Source organism: Macaca nemestrina, chromosome 11 (assembly GCF_043159975.1).
Source record: "Macaca nemestrina isolate mMacNem1 chromosome 11, mMacNem.hap1, whole genome shotgun sequence".
Lineage (NCBI taxonomy): Eukaryota > Metazoa > Chordata > Mammalia > Primates > Cercopithecidae > Macaca > Macaca nemestrina.
In genome coordinates, this window is record NC_092135.1 from 21,979,360 (window position 1) to 21,993,597 (window position 14,238).

Below are 14,238 nucleotides of genomic sequence, written 5' to 3' on the forward strand. Positions count from 1 at the left end.
CAAATCCTTTCTTTGTTCACTTATGTTTAAAAATTTCTGTTCCCACTCTTACAGTCTTCATTACTGACATCCCTTTCCCTGCCTGGGTTATCCTTTTAATGTTTCTAACCTAATCTAGATTTTGAGAGTAGTATTTTTATTAAGAACCAAAGCTGACTATGTTGGCAAGTAACTCATATTATGAGTAAAATATGCATTTAAAATATAAATTGGGAATTTGAGCTAGAAATGGAAAGAAAAAGAGTCTTGTGCTTGCATTCTCCTTCTACAAAATTTGTATGTAATCACACAGTTAGATAAAGTTCAGACGTCTTATACTCTTTGACTATATTGAAATATATGTTGTCGGCAGTGCCTTAATGAAAAGTGATTGTTCTCTAAAAGAATCAAATGTAACAATGTTTAACATTCATGGTTCTTTATTTTTCAAAAATAATTTAGATGTCATTCTCCTTTTTTATTTTAAGAAGCCCAACAGAATGACCATATAACTATTATCTCATATCCTAGATTATAAAACCAGGAGACCAAACACAAACAATGCCTCAGAGGAGAAAAGTTGTGTCTTAAGAATCAAAGTATTCTTGGGTATCGTAAGTGATTGCTGACGTAGAGCAAAGGGTTAATGAGAATGGGCTGGCATATTAAATCAGAATGCACGCTGAAAGCAAATTGCCAACCTAAAGGAAAATATACATATCATTGTCTCTGGTGAGGGAGGGGCCTAAATAACTACTAAGATGTCCATACATGACATACTCAGAAGTCATCCTTGATATCTTTTTTTCCCAGACAGATTGCAAACACAAGTCTTTCTCCCATATGGATGTGTGTGCAGGGGGTGTGGCCTGAAAATGCAGCATTGATTCTGGGAAAACTGAAACCTGGGAAGCCTGGGTGTAATAGTTCAAGAAAACAGAAATGTTTTTCTTTGGCTGTTGTTCCTGAAGTTACTTAAATGAGACTCATTGGCTATTGATCTGTATATATTGAGATTACAATAAAACATAATGGACCAGTTTCTCTCTCTCCTGGCTCACAGGATTGGCCTTTTATCTCTTGAGGGTAATAAATCATGGTCTTGGATTTAAGAAAATATTCTGGGATCTGGATGGCAGCTGATTTATTTTTAAGACAGTGATGTCAGAAAAAAAAAAAAGCATAACCCACAATGTGACTGTAGTGCTTACTGGGAGAATAGCGATTGCTGTTCAAAATATTAAGTGAGGCTTCCCTACTTTCAGAACCCATCAGCCCACAGCAAGCTGAGTTGAAGCCCCTTACCAACATATTCACATCTTTCTTTACAGTGGCACTTATATTCTTTTGATTTCCTTTTTTTTGGTGACAGATCCTAGCTGCTCTATTTATCTCTTGAATCTAATTTGCTCTATGACATCAAGCTTTAATGTTATCATTATTATTTTGCTTCTTTTTAAGCACCCATGGTGTGCCAGGCATTGGATAAAATAGAAAAGATAAAATCCCTGCTGTCGCTGGGCTCACACATTTAAAGAGATTTGACGGGCAAAATATCCTGTAATTGGCAATAGGTAGTCCTCATGCTTTCCCCCGCCCCTTCTCCCTTTTGAAGCAACTTCATCTCTCTGAGCAAGCTTAAGAAGTTCCCTAGATCAAAGGTGTCAAAACCCAGAAGGGTTTGGAACAAGTGTCAGAGAGTAAGCAAACGACTTTCTAAGCTGTGACTCTGCTCCTCGCCTCCCCACGTGCTCTCCGCTGTCTGCACTCCTGTCTCACCTGGGCTGACTCGGACTCTCCACCTCCTTCGCTGCCTCTGGCATCAGCTACCCAGGAACCTAAGGCGCTCCTTCCCGCAACTCCGGTCCCCGCGCCCCAGGACTGCAAACCCTTTAAACAGAGGCCCCAGAGCTAGGGGTTTTCCCAGGCTCTGTAGGCGTGGGCTGACAGCCGCTGGGAGTCCCGCAACAGGGGGATGTCCAGGCAGGTATGCACCCAGCTCCTGGCGTTTCCCGGAGTCACCAAACTGTTTCCCTTTCTCTCTCCCCCACGTATGCTGCCAGGGGTACTCCCCAGCTAGGATTTTCTTTGTCTTTTCTCCTAGTAACACCGAAGCCCTCTCGTGCCCGGGGACTGCAAAGGAACGCCAGACCATCCGGACCGTGCGGGATGGCTCGGTGTGTGTGTTTTACGGTGTGTCTGAGTGTCGCGCATGTGTGCGTGTTGGGGCTTGTTATCAACAGGGGCCTAGGGCACCCCCACTCTCTCTTGCTCTTTTCCCCCATCACTTCATGGATCTCCGAGGCTGCAAAGCGCTCGACCCTCTCCTGGGCTCAGTGGCTTGGGTACTCCGGCTCAGCTCAGCTGGGGAGTCCCCTTACCCAGCCCACACCGGCACCCCGAAGCTAAAGTTGCGGCAAATAGTTGCGGGAAGCAGAGGAGCTGAGGTCGAGGCCAGCGCGCCCGCGGCCGCTAGCCCTGGGGAGCCGGCTGAGCCGAGGGTCGTGCGGGTGCGCGGCAGAGGCGAGAGGAGGCGGAGGAGAGGGGGAGAAGGAGGGGCCGGAGGGGAGCAGCTGCCGGGGGAGGCGAGGCGCAAGGTGGCTCCCCGCGGCCCCGCGCCCCGCGGCTCCCGGACGCACCAGGCAGCCAATGGCTGTGCAGAGGTGTACAGCAGATGGCGTCCGACTGCGCCGTTCCTTCCTCCTCCTCCTCCTCCTCCTCCTCCTCCTCCTCCTCCTCCTCCTCCTTTTCTTCCTCCTCCTCCTCCTCCTTCAGTGCTGAGGAGCCAGAGTCGCCGCCGGGTTGCCAGACGCTGGAATGGGTGGTCTCCCGAAACACACCACCATCTTTCTTGCGCTCGGGAAGCTTGGGGCTCGGCGGCTCCCAGAGGCTACGGCGGCGGCTCTGGCGAGACGGGTGAGTGCGAGCGCGCGGAGCCCCGAGCCGGGTATTCCGGGCCCCCTGGCCGGCCGGCTGGGGCGCGGGTTGGCGGCGCAGGGGATGGGGGCGCGCCGCCGGCGCATACTTTGCTCTTTCCTCGCTGGGCAGCCTTCGTCGCCCCTTCTCCCAGCCAGACGCGGAAACTTGGAAGAGGATCTTCTCGGACGCCTCTGGCTTGGGGCTGCGGGAAGCATGGGCTGCCCGGGGCGCAGTGTGCGGAGACCCTCTAGGCGGGCGGGGACGCCCCACGCGGCGACCTGAGCACCGACCTCATGCAACGGGACGGAGCCGTGGGACCGGGGCAGGAGGAACTCTGTTCCATTCACCTCCAGCTTGCTTTGGGGGATACTGGTGAGGGAAACCGGTGGTCTCCCATCCTGCGCGGAGAGCCTCGGGGTCCAAGATCGAAGGGCCGGGAGTTGCCCTGCAGGCTTTGCAAACAGGTTGACTGAGGGTTCCCTTTCCCGTAGCGCTGACTGCGAAATCTGCGCGTGGGCGTTCAGTGCCAGTGGAGGATAGCTGAGCAAGCCAAGAAGTTTTGCTGCTTCCTCTGATTTATCAGTGGAGTGTCAGGAGGCTGCAGCAACAGTTTACATTTCCTCTGTCCCTGCGGGGGCTAGGGGCAAGCTGGGGTCGGACGTGATATCCTGCAGTTTGTGGAGAGGAAACTGGGAAGGGGGCGTGAGAGTGAGGGGCAGGGAGGAGGACACGCATATTTTCTACTGCATCGCCCATCTGCACCTGTCCCATTTACTATCTTACACATCCCTCAGTATTAAAGTTATTTGCATATGCAAATGAACCCTGCTCTTTGTTGACCGCGTATTTTGAATTTGAAGTTGGAAAGCTTGACTGGGGACGAGGGAATGTTGAGGAGGGGGCGTTAAGCTCTCTCACTCTCTTTTTAAAGACAAAAAAACTTTCGTTGGCTAAGGTGGTACTTTTTTCTTTTGGAATGTCTGAGCTCTGAGCTTCCCTTAAGAGGTATTGTGATATTTTCAATACTGTATAGTCAAGATGAAGTTCGACTAAGATTATGGGACCGTGGCATATTCTACGGAAGATACCAGGGTCCCTTGGTGCTCTGTTCATTGCCAGGGTGGTCTGCTGGAAGCCGGCAGTTTCCCACCGTCAGACTCCTTGGTGCTCTTTAAATGACAGTCTGCCTGGTGTTTCTCGGCGGTACACCTGTGAGTGCTCTGTTATCGTGGAAATGGTAACCCATGCAGGTAGGGCTCATGCCAGCCAGACTGTGGTGGTGGTGGTGGGGTGTGTGTGTGTGTGTGTGTAAATATATATATGCGCGTGCGTGTGGACGTGTGTGTTTGAAGTTTCCTTTTGACAGGTAATCTTTGGATGTCAAAGGGATACAGTTATTTGTCTGGCAGTGTCAGGGCAATCTGAGTTTGTCGAGTAACTAAGAGGAGATAATCTCCAGGGAAGCCTTTTTGTGCTCTTGACTCTACTCAGCAGTTGGTGAAGGCTTCCTGAAAGCCACTTAGGGTGTTACTAACCAAATCAAGAAGTCTTACTCAGTGGTGAGTGAAAGCTTCTGTCTTTGTGGGTTAAAAGCTATTTATAAAGTTTCTGTCTTGAGGCTTCACTTTGATACACTGCTGTTTTTAAACCTTAGTGCCATTAATAATAGGAGCCTTCTTTTGAAACGTAATGTGGCCAGTTCTCTGTTTTCTGAGGGTAGTTGATCTAATCTGGTCGATTCCCTGGAATTGTTTTATTTTCTGTCACTGGGGTGTGTGTGTGTGTGTGTGTGTGTATATGTATGTATGTATTTGTGTGTGTGTGTTTTCTTCATCTACCTGCTGAGAGCTGAGGGTTAGAAACTCTTTTTCATGCAAATTTAAGTGAAAAAAAATTATGAAGAAAATTCTCCTGACCCTGTAACAATATACACAGATACTTATGAAAAAATTGTGGGTGTCATTGTTGAATTTAAAAAGGTGGAATAGTCTTGTATGTATCAGCACAGACAGATCCAGCAGCCTGGAACACCTACAAACCATTTAGGGTTTTTGAGATTCTAGATTAATCTGTGATAAGGGCTTGGACATATGTGCTCCAGGAAAGGGCTGCCTACTGCTGGTGGACTTTGATTGTCTGTTTGGAGGGTTCATAATACGATGAGCTCACTTTATGTCAACCTTAATGTTTAAATCAATACTTGAAAAATGATCTTACAATATTTCTTAATCTCCCGGCCCATTGTTTTCCATCAAAGTTGTTGATTGTTAGAGAGTTGAAAGACTAAGAAACAGGAACACTGTTAGACAGGTAGAAAATAATTACCGATCATATAAACAATGTAAACACAGACTCTACTGTTTGAAGACTGACATTAACAAATTGGTAAGGAGAGGTACCTTTCTGTTCTCTACTGAGTGTGCCTTTTGAGAGAAAGTAGGGAAGGAATTAAAGGAAAATGCTACTAAATTGTACTTCATCAGAAAGGCTGTGAAGGACCTTGTCTGCTTGCTACAGATCCTATTTCTGAAGGAATAACTCTTTTATTAATATCAGTCAAAAGAATTTTGTCCTTAAACAATAGACCGAAAAAGCAGAATAAAAAGATAGGCACTAAGTTAAAGGAGGGGGAATGTCCAAACAAGAAAGATTCTAAAGCATGTCAACTCACTTTAATTATACTTCACAAATTGAAACTGGAGTCATATGATTCCTTTACAGAAAAAAAGTCTTGCCAAAACTTCAATTCTGCTGTTCTGCACACTTTACAAAGATTAGGCATTAAAGTAAAAACATCATGTCAAAAGTTTGAATAGAATGATGACGAATATTTGACTGGTCCTATTTAGTTAACTGTGAAAATGACAAATGATACAATATATTAAATACACGATTAAGATAAACAGATTAAAGAATTCTAAGTAGTGACAACTATACTACTTGATGGGAAAAAAGAATAGCACTATTAAGGCTTCAGAGATGCTCTACAGACAAAGCATAAAGGCTGGGTCTTTGAATAACTATTGGGTATTGTAGTATCAAAAACGACATGAGTTACTTAGATATGCTGTTGGATTTTTGAATACGGATTGCACATAAGTGCTTTATATTTTCAAAAGAAGACATTTCCCAGTATATACCTATAAAAGAAGCTGCTGCATTCACTGTAATACCAGGTAGCTTCCTAAATATAACACAGGTCCTTAATTTAGAGCTGTTAACAGGATTAATATCTAAGTGATAATTAGCACGTTAAACCTGTGAAAGTAGAGGGATTTTTAACTCCACTTCTAGTCTAGAAATGTACTATTGTGAATTTTAGTGGGGTCTGTAGTTTAACAGATCTAAAATCACAGACACCTTTGCTCCAAGATGATCAGCATTCTATTCCCACCCTTTAAAACTTCTCCATCTACTGAGATTATTTTGTTAATGTTTTTAGTAGGATGTTCATGGGTGGTTATTCTTAATAGCTAACAGTGGCTATTTCTGAAATGAAGCCAAGGAAGATTAGGTAGTTTTTGGTCATCTTGTAAGTATCTCTTGACAGAAGGAAATAGGAATCCCAGTCACTGAATTCCTACAATTATGCTTTCATTCTAAGCCATGAATCCTGGTATGGGCTAGTTATGCAAAATAGAGAGACATAGTTATTTTGCCAGGTTATAGTCCACCGGTGACTTAGTATGATCATTTTGTTGCTACCACATCAAGTATTTCATTTGAAAGGGAAAATCAAATATTAGTGGAACCCAGTTACTCTGTACGTTTTGGTAAAACTTTGAAACTAACTCTAGAGATGCTGTAGAATAATTTCACTGCTGGTAGGGACTCATGCTTTTGGTAATGGGAGTTGAATGTAAGCGTGGTTTCTAAGCTGAACAATGAAATCATCTGGCAGCTAGAGAACTACTTTATTTTAAGTGTGTATATACTGTTGTGATGACTAAAACACAGTATGTATAAAAGCTTCGTTAATTTTATATTAATTTTTGGTTACTAGGTATTTTTGCAATTTATGGATTCTAAAACTACAACTCTTTGCTGTGATGTAGAAATCAGTAGAATTTTTTTGACGTTAAAAAGAAGAGGTTCACATACTAGAAAAGGTTAGACATTGACCTAGACACGATCTGTGAAAGTGTGAAAATGTTTCCTGCATGAATAAAAAAGGCTATCATTGTAGAACTTAGGTGTTTTGCAGCAAGAGACATGACGCTCGCTTTTGATTTTGCCTCTCTAGGCATATTTTAATTATGAGCCTCTTGTAATTAAATATGCCGTAGCTAAAAACAGAATCCTAAGTAACTAATGCACAAACGATTTTTCAATGCCTTGACTTGGAAGAAACTCATGGCCGTGTTCCACTTGCCTGCATGAGGGCTGGCTGCTGATTTGTGTCCTAGTGTTATGTTAGCGAACAGCTCATTACTTCTGGAAGAATCACAATGTTGAGTAAAGCTCTGAACTTCGTGGCAGTTAGGCACGATTGCCTTAGTCTTAGACTGCAGCTTTGTAGCAATGCATATTTTAATTTTGGGTGCTTTCAGATAGTTATTTTTAAAAGCATAGCATGTAGTGTGCATACATGAAAGATTTTAATTATAGTAAGACTAAGGCTTGCAGTAATCTCTTCTTGCAGAGTTTGCTTCTGGGCTCTCCTCTATTGATTTCTGCCTTTTGTGCTTACGTTAGACATACTCAGGGCAAGTTAGACAGTGCACATTGATGCATTCTTACTGGCAAAAATATTGAACTACTTGTAAAATGGTGAAATACTTGTAAAAATATTGAAAGACTTGTGCACCAGTAGGTCAATGAGTATTGCTCTGAGCCCTCTAAAGTTCCTACTATCATCCTGGTCCTACAGACCACTCCTCTTAGATCACTTCTTGAGAGAGCCACTGGGTGTCACCCACCTGGTATGGCAAGGGGGCCTTGGGACACACTCCAGCGATATTTCCTAAAGGTGTTCTGATTGGCTTATGTCCCAGACCTACCAATTGGTAAATATTTTAAATATTATCCCTTGATATTTGTACTCGTAACAAGAATAAATGCTGCAACCATTGGCGTGATCAAGTAGTTGATCATCAATCTGTTTACATTTACATTTTAATTTTCTCTGTGTCTAACATTTCTAGCTGTTAAAACACTTGAATATTGGTATATTTATATGATCTAAGAGCCCAAAGGTATCAAAACCCCTTTCATCTGAGTTATCAATTCATATAAAGCCACTCTACCTTCAATTTAATTTGTTTTCTTAGGAAATATAAAATAAGAATATTAAGTTCCTTTCTTCCTGTTAAGAGGAAGAGCCAAATTTCTCACCGAGGTCATCTGCCAGAACTGTAAATTCTTCTACCCCACAGCTGTCTCAGACCACTTAATTAAAATGTATGTAAGTGGGAGTAGTTCAACAAGGCTTTTTTCTTTTGGGGAAAAAGTAAATATTTTTTTCAATCTCTGTTTCTAGTCTTCAGAATTAACTCAATTTATTTCATATTGACTTCCATTCATTTTCGTGATTAAATATTGTTAGTAGGCCTTTCATTTCATCTGACTTGACCCATTCTATGAACTGTAATATCTTCTGGCCAGTCACAGAGAGGCAAGGGATGTTAGTGACTTTGAGGAAAATTTTTTGGTGCTTTCTTCTGGATCACTTCTAGCTAAAACTAAACTCCAGCACTGCTAGATGGTCCCTGAAAAACGTAACCTAAATTATGCTGCTTTCTTGAACAGAAAACATAGGATTCCAGATACTACATCAATTTAACACTTGCCTGTCGTTAATTTCCTATTATCCACTTTCTTCTTCTTTGAGACCTATCTCTTTAAAGTCACCCACAAACTCACACTTATTTAAAGTGGCCGAAAATATTGCTTTCCCTGTCCCTGTAGTCCCAGTTATCCAAATTGTATCTATTAGTCAAAATTCACTTCCAATTATACTTCCACTGAGCTTTCACTGATGATGCCAATTCACAAAGCCCTCTCTCGGTCCGAACAACTCAGGTGGTAAATTCTAATTTTCATGTTTGATTAAATCTATTTTCTTATTAGCATCTATGTGTGGAGTTCTGATGGTAAAGGATTTAAATGGAGAAGGGCACCACTCTCTACTGAGAATTCTGGAAAATTTTGAAGAGGAGAATGTGATGGAGAATAGGGGCCTGGGTAATAACAGCCATTTGAGGATCTGTAAGGTAAGGCTTACCAATATCCATGTAGGCAACAAGTATGACTAGTAATTATTACTATTAATTAATTACCTATGAATTGCTGCATACCTAGCTAGATACATTAGAATTTGTTTGTCTAATCCTCATAATAATGTTGCAAAGTAGGTACTGTTATTTAGTCCCATTTTTTTTTTTTTGTAATAGGAAACAATCCGAGGGACCTCTAGCACCTTGTCTAAGGTGAATGCAACTGGTAAACCACAGAGCCTAGATGTGCATTTAGATTGTTGGATTGCAAGGCCCATTCTGCTTCTGATAAACCAGACTACCCTAAGCCTGAGGTTTTACTCAGCGGGTTCAGTCTTTTCTGCTGCTGGAATTTATCCAAAATGCAAGAACACACATACTTACCTACTGCCAAGGCCTCTATAGTCAATGGAGATGACTGACAGGAAGAATATTGCTGAATTACTTCTGCTTGGGGGTAGAAGCATCATTTGGAAATACGGAAAAAGGCTGCATTTTGATTTTGCACAGACCTTGTGCATGAAGATTATATCATCTTAAAATTGTAAAGAACTAGATACATTCACTTATAAAAGTGTTGGCTTCCTGAGGAACCATTGGGAAATTCAGAAAAGACAGACATATTTAGGAAATCCACACCATATTCCTTTGTATTAATGGCTTATCATTAGGACAGAACTGTCCTGCCAACTATGCAAAGCATTAGCTTTTGAAATTAGCATAAAGAATATAAAAAAGGGAAAATGAGTTGTTTGATGTAAGGGGTGGTTGCTGGTGGGTGCCTGGGTCACTCCTGTGATCTGGTCAGGTGAGTGCCCTTGTCTGTCCTCTTTGCTCTAAGTATATCCCAACTGGAAACTGTTCTCGGTCAAAGAGGACAGCTTACTGAGAAGAGGAGACCTGTTCTTTAGTTGAGCATGTGTAAGAAGTCACAGTTCTGAAGATCTGTTTCTTGAAAGTATTTTGATGGCTCAGTATGAGTTTTCTTGACATGAACTTTCATGAAAGTGTATAATAAACTCATTTCCAATACTAATTATTTCTAAACAAATATACTGTTGGAATCTGACCAGTTTCTCTCTTTGCCTCTGGCAGAATCATATAGGAAGAAGCTCAGAAAAGTCGAAGTTGTAAAGAGATTTTTACTCATTCCAGGAATGAGCTTTTTCACATTCAGGGCTGTCTAGAAGTGTGATAGGCTGTCTCAGGGAAATGTGAGTTACCCGTCTTTGGGAGTATTCAAGCAGAGTATGAGCAACTACACGTCAGGGTGCTTTGCAAAGAGGATGTGCACACTGAATATTAGTAGTTGAGATTTATTGAACATATACTGTGTGCCAGACGCTACTCTACATGGATTAACTTATGAAATCCTCTCAAAAAACTTATGAAGTTGATTGTATTATTATTGTTTTTATTTTACAAATATAGAAATGGTGAGTGATTTGCGTCAAGTCGGGAGTTGCACACAGGCAGTCTCCTTCTAGAGCAGTACAGGTCCTTAGAAATTGAACATGAACCACAAATGCAATTCATGTATGCCATCTTATATTTTTTAGTAGCCACATTAAAGAAGAAAACATTGAAGTTAATTTTAATAATATGTCTGATCAACCCAATATATCTAAAGTATTGTCATTTCAGTATGTATTGATTATGAAAGTTATTAATGTGATGCTTTCGATCTTTGCTGTATTACATCTTTAAAACTCAGCCTGTATTTTACACTTACAAGCACATCGATTTGAGTTCAGACCAGCCATGTTTCAAGCGCTCAATAGCCACATGTGGCTGGTGGCCACCATGTTGAACATGCCTAGAATCTGTACTATTAACAGTTCTACCCTACCACCTGCCTATTGACAGAAGAGGGTTTCCTTTTCACGGTAGACACCAGACTGCATAGTAGAGGGTTTCCTTTTAACTGTGCACACAAAGACTACGTGGTAGTCTTTGTAGTCATAGTAGTTTGACAGCTATATTTTAATTCACAGGTGTAAATTAAATTAACATAGTAGTCATAGTAGTCTACTGTGTAGCCTTTGTGTGTGAGAGACCATTCGTTTATTAATGTTTTCTTTAGATACCAGCATGGATAATCTATTTAAAAAAGAGAAAAAAAAAAACCACTTCCATGACTGCTTTCAAGAGTACAAATTCAAAACCCATCAGATAGGAAGACTTCTCTCTATCTCACTACTCTCATCTACTAAAAACTGAATCCCACATACCTTTCATTTTGGAAGACGCGGCATGTCTAGCTTGCTTCCACTTTTCTTCATACATATTATGAAATCACCTCACCCTTCTTGTTTCCAGCCTAATAATCCCAGTTTCTTTTTTTTTTATTTTGAGTAGTTTGCTAGTGTGTGTGTGTAGCCTAATCCATATGAAATGGGCATAGCCTAAAAATAACCTTTAACTAAGATTTTAAGTAACCGGTTTTTCTGATTTACATTTAATGCACATTTCTCAGCCCTCTTTTACTGTATCTTTATTATAATGACTGCAGTTGGAGATGACATGCAGCCCACCAAAGTGGTATTTCTGATCAAATGGTAGTAATTTTTTGGTAGATTTGATTCATTTCCTGGCAGGTAGCATTCTTCTCAGTGATCTGAAGGGCTTTTCTCAAGTTGAATTTCTGACAGTAACAGACCCTCTGGGCTGTGACTTGCTTCAATTGAAAAAACAGAATGTGACATGCCTTTCATTGTGTGCAACATATAAAAAAAGTCCTGTGTTTCCTTTGTGAGTGCAACCTCTATTCAGCTGTACATGACAATGTGAAACATTTTAATAATTCCAAGTCTCTTTTGGTGGGGGGATGCATATTTCACAGGTAGCTTAAATCTGACTTTAGTTACTTTTTAAAACAATATGAAGAACAAGACATCTGTTAGAAAAATTCTAAACTTCATAAAGAAGAACTACCTTGTGGAGATGGACTCTAAGACTATGTCATGTAATAGTATGTGCATGATTATTAGATATTTCATTTGGATTACAGAGTTGGTGGAGGAAAAACGTAATGCTTGTGGACATAATATATTTCCAGTGAAGCACTTCTTTTATTTTTATTTTTTATAACTAAGCAGTTTTCACATAGCAAGACAAACGAATGTAACGTCCAAGATGCATTTGTTTGTAAGCTATATGAATAAATTCAAAGAGTATTTATCAGGCACCTGCTGTGTCCGTGACATAGAGTGGATCCACGCAAGAGTAAGATGCCAGTTCCAGTTTCTAGGACTTTACAGTCTACCTACGGAGATGTGACACGCACATTCTCTGTCCTTGGCAAAGCCAAATCACTTTATTTATATATGTCTCTCTCTCTTAGTAAGTATGAACTCCACAAAAGCACAGAATGCATCTTACTCATATTTGGATCGTTGCCACCTTGCAGGGTATGTACACAACAGGTGTGTATTGAATGAAATGAAAGGGGTACATTCATTTAATTTACACCTGTGAATTAAAATATAGCTGTCAGGCCATATTTACAGTGGGACCATCTATATAAGATTTGCAATTCAAATAATGTAGACAAAGTCTGGTCTCAGTCCTTTTCTACTCCTGTGACTGGATCAGCTCTGCTCACTCCATTGGTGACTTGTAACAAGTCAGGACACTAGAAAAAGATTTTCATCTGAAAGGAGTAAAGGAATATGGACCTCTTTGTTCAACACTCCAGGATTCTATTCAGATGTATGCTTAATCATACAGTCATTCAATATAAAAGAATTATTTTGTTCGGGGGATAAAGAACCTTATCATTCAGTCACACTAAGTGATCTTTGGAAGTATGCATATGGGAGGTGGGAAGTGGAGCAGGATAAAAGTGTATTCACGTATGCCTGCATAGGGCTCCCAATGTCTCCTGAAGAATATAGTGCTGAGCAATACCAGGAGGACCATTTAATATTTGTGAGCAAAAGGAATCAGTTAAAAATTAGAAATGCCATATAAGCTGCAGAGGTGAAGCCCTTTAAGTATCCCATTAAGTGCATAGAATATGCTGCATTGCTAGTTTAACTATTTGAGCCAGTTACAGAACAGTGGCGGTTACCCGTGGGGGCATCAGATCATCAAGAAGACATTTCTTTAGCAATTGCCAGGCAAGGAGTTTATTATACTTTGATAGATTAACATAATTCTTCTCAGCCTACTGGGTTCCTCAAGGCAAATTCAGCCGATCTTTATGTATTGGTTGCCTGTAGTGTGAAATATATGTACTATGGTTGGCCCAGTCAGGGTGCACAGTGATACCCAAGAATTGGCCATGCTCTTAAGGAATTTTCACAGAGTTTTTATGGAGTTAGGAGAACAAAGAAGGATGCTTCAAGGGTAATTATTGAATCTGTGGGGTTTTATAGGTGAGTAGATTCAGCATGGGAAGAAAGAAATTGGGCTCCCTCTTTACCTATTTGTTTTTGTCACAATTTTCCCAGTGTTGTTTGGATTCTGGGTTATATATGCTAGTCTTAAACATGAAGTATTTATACTTTCTTTAATCTTTAATATAACATCTTATTTCATCGTGTTTTGAAGTCTAGGGGTTAAGAAACCTCTTCAAGATTCAACAAAAACAAAAAACAGCAATAACAGCGCTCTCCTATGGCCTCACAATGTAGGCAGAAGGTTTATCTCTGGTTTACTGGTCCACCTAGAACTTGATAACATTCTTAAACTCTGTGTTTTGAAAACCTGTGATGCTCACAGCATAGTCTAAATAAAGAGAGACCCAAATCCTTATAATCTAAGATAAACAGTTTTGTCCTGGCATATGTCAGTGTGTGGCAGAAAAATGTACATAGGGACAGAATTATCCATTGATTTGGAAACAAGGTTGGCAAGCATTGATGTTCAGCAAATGCCTACAAGATAAAGGCACCTGAAATAGCAAAGCAGTTATTCAGCCCCAACAACTGAAAGCCAAGAGAGGCTCAAAATAGTATGAAATAATTTGTGCTCTGAAGGCTAAGGAAGGGGACCTAGGCAGATGGAAATATGCTAGAGCATTCATGTGTGCATGCAAACCCATGCACACACTTGTGCGCTCACACACATATACACACACACACAACCAGAAAGAAGACATACAGATATTTGAATGATAGGA

General features: G+C 41.0%; 1 protein-coding gene across 1 annotated transcript in view; it reads left to right on the plus strand.

Moving 5' to 3' along the window:
* The first annotated feature begins 2,700 nt into the window (after positions 1 to 2,700).
* Positions 2,701 to 14,238, plus strand: part of LOC105492585 (thrombospondin type 1 domain containing 7B) — a 900,526-nt gene continuing 888,988 nt past the window's right edge. Inside the window, exon 1 of the mRNA XM_071072671.1 lies at positions 2,701 to 2,895. The gene's annotated coding sequence lies outside the window, so the exon portion shown is untranslated. The remainder of the gene's footprint in view (positions 2,896 to 14,238) is intronic.